We start from the raw sequence: 7,937 nt of genomic DNA, 5'->3' as shown, positions 1-7,937 counted from the left end.
TTTTCATCCTTTTATTTCTCTCTTTCATGGATGCCATGTTCTGGGGAAGCTTGTTTAGACCAAGTTAATGGCCTTTTAGGCTTCCTCCACGTGAATAGGAGTGCACTTTGAATAATAAGAATTATGTGTCATGGGGGGGGGGGACATCAGGATTTCTGAGATGCTTAGTGGGGGCATGGCCAAAAAAGGTTGGGAACCACTGGTTTACACTCTTGCTCAGATTTATATGTTTGGGATAAATGGTTATCAGCAGTGGTTCATGATATACATGCTACATTATAGGTGAATTTTGCCTCTGGAAATATGTTTTCCCTTTTACAGTAATTGCTAACCTCTGTTTTAAAAAGGTCACAGGTGTGTCTTTTTTAAAATTAACTTTTCTGCTTTGTCATCACATTTTAAAGGTAAGATACAGAGATTACATGTTTGCTGAGAAGCCTGCAGTGAGGAGTCTTATCTCTGAGGATTATTCTTGCCCTTTTGCAATCTTTCCTTAAAGGCGCCGAGTGCGAGTCATTTACTAGCCACAGAGACAAAATGCATTAGGTTGTAACAGCAGATCTAAATTAAAAGCTCAGTAACTTGGAACAAATGGGTCCCTCATTTCATTTCCAAACTGAAATCCCGGTCGCATTTTATTGTCTCTCAACCTTTCTTACTGCAAACCATCATCAACCCACCAGCTTCCTCCTGGCTCCTTTGAGCTCTGAGCCGCACCGTTATGGCGCCATAAATCCCCACGTCACCGGGGGGCGCTGGCATGGGCGTTCTTTGCCTTCGAGCCAGAGGTGTCTGTCTTTGAAGACATCTTTGCAATACTTCGAATTCACTCCGCAAAGCGATACCCGACTGAACGATGGAAAACATGGTTTGGCTTTCGTCTCGGGAGGGAAAAGGAAAGCGGTCCGGGTTGCGCGCGCGGTTCTGTGACGGAAAACTCCCTTTCTCGTGCTTTGGTCCCTTTGTTTGGGGCAGAGCCTCCTCGGGCAGGAAGTGGAGAGAAGAGCACAGGCTGCTCTCACCCACCTGAAGACAGGGGCCATTTTAAAGATATTGTTACAGGGGAAATGGTCAGGGTCATAAAGTTGTCAGTGAAGTGCACTCTCCCGGGGCTTGCCATGGGATGTATGGGGGCGGGGGTGAGGGTAGGGAACCAGGACCTGGTCCGGTGGCCCCGAGCCGCCTGCACACGGCCCTGGTGAGCTGCCCACAGCCAGTGCCCGGCCCCTGGGTCTGCCAGGGAGCTGCTGTCATGCTGGGGCGGGAGGCTGGGCGAGATGGGGCTCTTAAGGGGGGAGAGCAACACTGCTCTTCCTCGAACCTGGAACTTCTAGGCCCATCTGTCCGCGGCCACGTCCCCCGGGTCCGGCCTCCCTCCTGCACCCAGCCCTGTGCTGCCTCCTGCAGAAGCCGATCCTTCAGAGGAATTTGTTTTCCAAGCTTTGAAAACAAAATTACTGGGAGGGTAAGAGAAAACCCAAGCCTCCAGTCCTTGGGCAGCACGCCACCAAGCTCCTTGAACTCCAGCCCTGGGGTTTTGTGTCCCTTTGAAATAGACCCGGTTTGGGTTGAACCTGCACTTCCTAGCATCTGGAGAAGAGGAGGAAGAATCCACTATTTTTAAAAGGAACTTTCTGGAAAGGGTACAAAACCTGATAATTAAAAAAATAAAACGCAAGCCCTCAGCTGCACAAACAGCCCTTGTTCTCGGCCAGCGAAGGTCTGTCAGGGGTGCCCACCTTCCCCTCCCCGAGAAGAGCAATTAAGGAGACCAGGAAGCATCGCCGGGTCGGGTCTGTTTTCTAGCAAAGCCTTTTCCATCACCGGCTTTGATCTGGCTGTGGGTGTGGGAGGGGAGCGCCAGCCGCCTGCCCGGGCCTCCAGCCCTGTTTGCAGGCACTGTGCTGGGGTGGCGTTTTCTCCCTCCCGACGTGTTTTTTTGCATCGGCGTGTACACATCTGTCTTTATACCCAGCCGCTTTCCTGGCCCCAAACAAGTTCTCTGTGAGTTTCCCCAACCGAGCTCAGTGGGATCTCTGTCAGCTGCAAGATTTATGTCAGCTTGTTCAGTCCTGAGAACTGTTCCTTCGGCTCGCCACATCTGGATTTAATTGCAAAGACATTAAGTGCGCTGCAAAAGCATGTTTTAGGGCCGTGCTTTATAGACACCCCGGTTAAGGAAGCGGAGGGCTGTAGGTTCGCGTGGGATGAGCCAAGACAGCATCGCAGAAGTGGAAAGCACGGAGTCCTTTCTGCAAGGCCTGCTGGGAGGGAGACCGTCCTGTTCGAGGACCAGCGCGCCGTTTCAGCTGCTTCGGGAGAGAAGGGTGCTGAGAGAAGGGTGCCGAGGGTCCCGCCAGCCGCAGATTTGGTCTGGCAGCACGTGGCACCCACCCATGGCTACCCAGGGTGTTTTCATGGCCGGTTTCGTGGGCAACCTTGTGTGCTGGCATTTGGGCGTGTAATACACAAACGTCTTAGGGGCGCCGGAGGGTGGTTGGTAACTGCAGATGCCGTCAGCTTCTTGCCTCACCGTCCCCTCCAGGGGTGGTGCGAGCGTCCCAGGGCGGCCACCACACCCTGCGTGTCTCAATACATAACAATAGAGGCATCCAGTCCGCTTGGAGCAAAGACAGAACACACGCTTACGAGTACTTGTGTCATTTAGCAAAAGCCCTCCCTCTGCAGCCCCCTCCCCGCTTGGCACACACTGGTAGATTTTAAAGAAACATATCCCAGATCGAGGGCAGAGGGGCCCTTTGTCAGTGGGGTCTGTGTTTTCAGACTTGTGGCTGCTGTTCAAAAGGAGAATGACAAGAAAAGTGGTCATGAGAGGAATAGCGACATGTCTTTTATCTGTATTATAGTTTGAAACCCTGAACTTCCTAGAATGACTGAGATTCTCTGCCGTCTTAGCTCCCAAAGGACTTACTATTGGAGGGTAAATGGGTATTTCGTTTCCTGTGTTTGAATTCATCTCATCCATGGCCTTCGTGATCAGAGGCTTTTAACAATTTTTTTAAATATGCTTTTATTGATTGTTGGAGAGGAAAGAAGGGAGAGGGATAGAGAGGTAGGAACATCAATGATGAGAGAGCAACATCATCGATTGGCTGCCTCCTGCACGCCTCCTACTGGGGATCAAGCCTGCAACCTGGCTCGTGCCCTGATCGGGAATCGAACTGGAGCGACCTCTTGGTTTCTGGGTTGAAGCTCAACCCCTGAGCCATTCCGGCCGGGCTAGGGACTTTTAACCTTTTTTGAGCCACGGACCCTTTTGGCAATCTGGGGAAACCTCCGGACCTCTTCCCAGAAGAATATTTTAACCTACATAAAAGTTATATTGAAATCAATTATCAAAGTATTCTAAGAATTAGTTTGTGCTTTCCTTTCGTTCACGCATGGCAGCAAGATGGCAGCGCAACTTTCCAAGAAGAGGAAGTTTGAAACTGAAGAAACTGAACGAGTTTCTCACTCGGGAGCTGGCTGAAGATGCTACTCTGGAGTTGAGGTCCGGGTTACACCAAACAGGACAGAAATTATTATCTTGGCCACCGGGACGCAGAATGTTCCTGGTGAGAAGGGCCGACGGATCCGGGAATGGACTGCTGTGGTTCAGAAGAGGTTTGGCTTCCCCGAGGGCAGTGGAGAGCTCTGTGCTGAAAAGGCGGCCGTGAGAGGTCTGTGTGCCATTGCCCAGGCGGAGTCTCTGTGTTACAAACTCCTCGGAGGCCTTGCTGTGCGGGGGCCTGCTGTGCTGTGCGGTTCATCATGAGAGTGGGGCCGCAGGCTGCGAGGTGGTGGTGTCTGGGAAACTCCGAGGACAGAGGGCTGAATCCACGGATTTTGTTGAGGGTCCGATGATCCGCAGCGGGGACCCTGTTAACTACGACGCTGACACTGCCGTGCGCCATGTGCTGCCCAGGCGAGGTGTGCGGGGCCTCAAAGTGAAGATCACGCTTCCTTGGGACCCCAGTGGTAAGAGAGGCCCTACAAGGCCCCCGCCTGACCACGTGAGCATCGTGGAACCCAAAGATGAGAGACCGCCCACCGCCCCATCTCGGAACAGAAGGGTGGGAGGCCAGAGCCACCTGCCATGCCCCAGCCCGTACCCACAGCTTCACAGGGTCTCCTTGGCAGCTGGATCTGGAGTCTGGATGTTGCTCTATAAAGACCTTTAATAAAATCTTTTTAAAAGAAAAGAAAAAAAAGAATTAGTTTGTGCTGCATCAGGAAATGTGTTTATTAGCACATTGCCTGGTTCTAGCAGATGGTCCAATAACTATATTTCTAATATACTTCCAGTGTTTCTAATAATATGCCTAAAAAGTGCTAAGTTTCTGTTAGCTGTAATATACATAAAAAGATGTGCTGTCTTCCCTGTTAAATCCCCAGACCCCCTTATCCCCAGGGGAACCAAAGTGAACCCCTGGCTTGGTGAGGATGCTCATCTACCCGGCAGCCGTGGGCCATGAACCTCCCAGGCAGCCCCTGGCCTGCGGAGCCTCGGCCAGGCTGAGTGACGGGTCCTCTGCTCACCTGCGGCCCTCCCTGCAGCCCTGCTGGGAAGGTGCGTCTCCTTGGAAGTTGGGGAAGGTGCCCAGGGTCAGGTCAGAGCAGGGAGCAGCGGGGGGTGCCCCAAAAAGCCTCTCTGCACCCTAACCAGTCAGCCCTTCTGGGCCTCATAGGCCAAAGACAGAGAAGGCGTCTGCCTGGGTCAGGTGAGAGCTGGGGAAGATCAAGTCTGTTCTGCTGTCTCCTGACCAGTCTCTCTGCCGCTGGCACCGTCTGCTGAGGGCAAACGGCTCAGAAAACACCTCTGAGCGAGCTGCTGCCCTGGTTAAAGGCGCCATGTGCCTAGAGTCCTTTCTCTCTGAAATGACACCCTGGGCCTTGTTATAGGCTGACAGGTATCCCCCCAGATCCAAGTGGTGAAGCCCTCCCTCCAGGACCTCGGAGTGTGACTGTCTTCAGAGATTGGGCCTTTAAAGGGCTGATTAAGTTGAAATGAGGCCGTTACGGTGGGCGCTAAACTAATCTGACTGCTGTTCTTACAAGAAGAGCTTAGGGCACAGAGAGAGGGACTCCAGGGATGTGCACACACAGAGAACATCCAAGGAGAGAAGCCTCCGCAGAAACTAAACCCGGCGACACCTTGATCTCGGACTTCCAGCCTCCAGACTGGAGCGAATACTTTTCTGTTGGTTGAGCCTGGGCCCAGCCTTTGGTGTTTTGTTATGCAGCCCGAGCGGACTGATACAGGCCTCTGGGGCTGCCCCTCCATCTCCCCAGTTTCCTGTGAGGACGAGCCTGGCCTCCCCTGACCACAAGAGGAACCCGGCACACGCTGTTGCCCATGTACACTTCTCAGCCCAGTGCCTGCCACACCACACCCTGGCCTGTGTGCCTTTGTCCCACATGGTAGGGGCAACCTCTGCTCATCCCTTACCAAAGCTCAGGCAGCACTTCACCCAAGTCCCTCCCCGAGCACCCTCCAGGCCTGCACGGCATGTGCCACAGTACATGTCTCTGTGCTGCCCCCTCACCCAGGGCTGCTCTAGGAAGACTGTCTCTCCTTGGCCTCTGTGTTCCCAGAGCCCCTCACTTGGCACGGGGCCTGGCATTCGGCATGCCGTAGGGATGAACAAGTACATGTAGCCATCCCTCCAGCCAGACTGCCCAACTCCAACATGGGAAACAGATAATCTGGGTTCAAGGCCAGGACGGGCCGTTTACGACGTCTGTGACCTCAGAAGAAGAGTCCATGACCTCCTGAGATGCCAGGTCCCCAGCCAACTGTGGGCGCCGGTCCAGGGCCTTGTTTCTCAGCTCTGTTAGGACCCGTGTTCTCCTCTTAGCAAATGCTAAAGAAAAAACTATATGGGACTTTCCCTTGCAAATGATCCCTGGCCCTTGAATTCCTATAAGCCAGGGTGACTTTGCCAACCCTTCTCGTGTTTAAAACTCACTGATACCTGCTGCTGGGAGGGAGAGGGCGATGTTGGCACCAAGCTGTTTTAGAATTACAGTTTTGGAATTTTGCCCAGGGTCGGCCTTGGAAAGAGCTTGGCTCTTTGCTTCTGGGCTAGTCCAGTGTAAGCCAAACTAGAATTGTTTGGGGATGGGTCTATGGCGAGAGCAAGGAAGAGGGAGGAATGGCCAAGAGCCTCACCCAGCATGGCACGGCCTTCTTGGAGGGACTGTTGTTAACTGTTGGCAATGACAGAAATTTAAATTTCTTTTATGGGCGTATTGAGGTGTGTCTGCAAGGATGTATATAGATAGTCTATTAGTAGCGGCTGATTCAGTAATTACGGCACAGCAGCAGGCCCTTTGGCCCGTACCGGTCATCTCTGGCAACTAGGGGTCGGGGAGGCCATCCTTGCTCTCTCTTGTCAACCATTCCATCCTGGGGCATGTTAACATAAAAGCAATTATTAGACCCAATTCTGCCAAACACGGAATGTTCTTTCAATAAACAGATGCAAAACTTTTTCTACAGCCTGTTCTGGTGAGTTTAGGGAAACTTGTCTCTGGCCTTAGATGCTCCAGCAGGTTCAGACCAGGACAGGTCCATCAGCGTGCAGACCTCCAGGTGGCCATGTCCCTGGGGGACGTGGGTGACAAAGGACAGCAGCACTTCAAACCTCCAGGGCTGCGGCTGAGGTGTCAGGCTTCTAGGATTACCGGGCCTTATTCGTCAGTAACGGCGGGGAAGTGGTCCCGTATCATCCTAAGCACAACCCTTATCTGGACACCACCTGCCTTACCAACAACGACGCCATTTCTAATGTTCCTTATGCTACAAGAGAGGCCAAGCTGGGACAGGCCAGGGGTTCCAGAATCCTCACAGCTCCGGCCCATAGCCAAGATCAGCCCACTCAGTATTCCCACAAATACCGATTGGAGGGAGACAGGGAGCTGTTAGTGACCCAAATTTGAGTAGAACTCGTGTGCGTTGTAGGGGATTCACTGGAGGTGCACACACATAGGGTAAGCTCCTGCTCTGCTAGGCTCTGGGTATAAAAACACAAGTGAGAAGAAACAGCCTATAGCTTCATAAAGCTCTACCTCCACTGGGGTAGCCAGGCAAACAGACAACGTTAGCATTATGTAGAAAGTCCTAGGTGTCGCCCTGGCTGGTCTGGCTCAGTGGACAGAGCATCGGCCTGCGGACTGAAGGGTCCCGGGTTCGATTCTGGTCAAGGGCACATGCCTGGGTTGCAGGCTTGATCCCCAGTAGGGGGTGTGCAGGAGGTAGCTGATCAATGATTCTCTCTCATCATTGATGTTCCTGTCTGTCTCTCTCTCTCTCTCTCTCTCTCCCCCCCCCCTTCCTCTCTGAAATCAATAAAAATATATTAAAAAATAAATAAAGTACTAGGTGTCCGCATAGAACAGACACTTGGCCCAAGGAAAAGCCCTGGCTGGTTTCCCGAAGATGCCTAAGCTGGGTCTGAAAGTAAAAGTCAGCGAGGTTAGGAAAGGTGGGGAGGCCATGTGCTTCCTGGTCTCACCTCTTCCTGCTCCCCCACCACCCCGTCACTCACCCTGGGCAACCAGAGGTCCTCCATCTCTTTGGTCGCTTTGAGAATGTGAAATAAGCGGAATCATATAGTGAGGGACCTTTTGCAATTGGCCCTCTCCACTCAGCCTAGTGCCTGTGAGGCCCATCAGGTCGTGTATACCCATAGTTCCTTCCTTTCGATTGCGGATTGGTCTTCCCTGGCTCCATGGTATGTATGTATGTATCATGGTTTAATGTTGTGAGATGTTTTGGTTGTTTCCAGTTTTTAACTCTTACAGATAAAGCCACTGTGAACATGTCTGAGCAGGTTTAGTGTGAACATCAAAGTTTTCTGTTTCTCTGGGATAAATGACCAAGAGTGTGACTGCTGGGTTGTAAAGGTTATGTTGTCGTCGTTTTTTTTTTTTTT

At 52.2% G+C, this 7,937-nt stretch overlaps 1 protein-coding gene and 1 pseudogene across 8 annotated transcripts in view; both read left to right on the top strand.

Annotated features, from left to right (window-relative positions):
- STAU2 (staufen double-stranded RNA binding protein 2) overlaps positions 1-7,937 on the top strand; it is a 216,273-nt gene that overhangs the window by 190,810 nt on the left and 17,526 nt on the right. The window lies entirely within an intron of this gene.
- LOC102773367 lies at positions 3,398-4,202 on the top strand (annotated as a pseudogene).

This window comes from Myotis davidii, unplaced genomic scaffold (assembly GCF_000327345.1).
Source record: "Myotis davidii unplaced genomic scaffold, ASM32734v1 scaffold200, whole genome shotgun sequence".
NCBI lineage: Eukaryota > Metazoa > Chordata > Mammalia > Chiroptera > Vespertilionidae > Myotis > Myotis davidii.
Note: the sequence above shows the minus strand (reverse complement) of the source record. Positions and strands in the feature narration are given on the sequence as shown.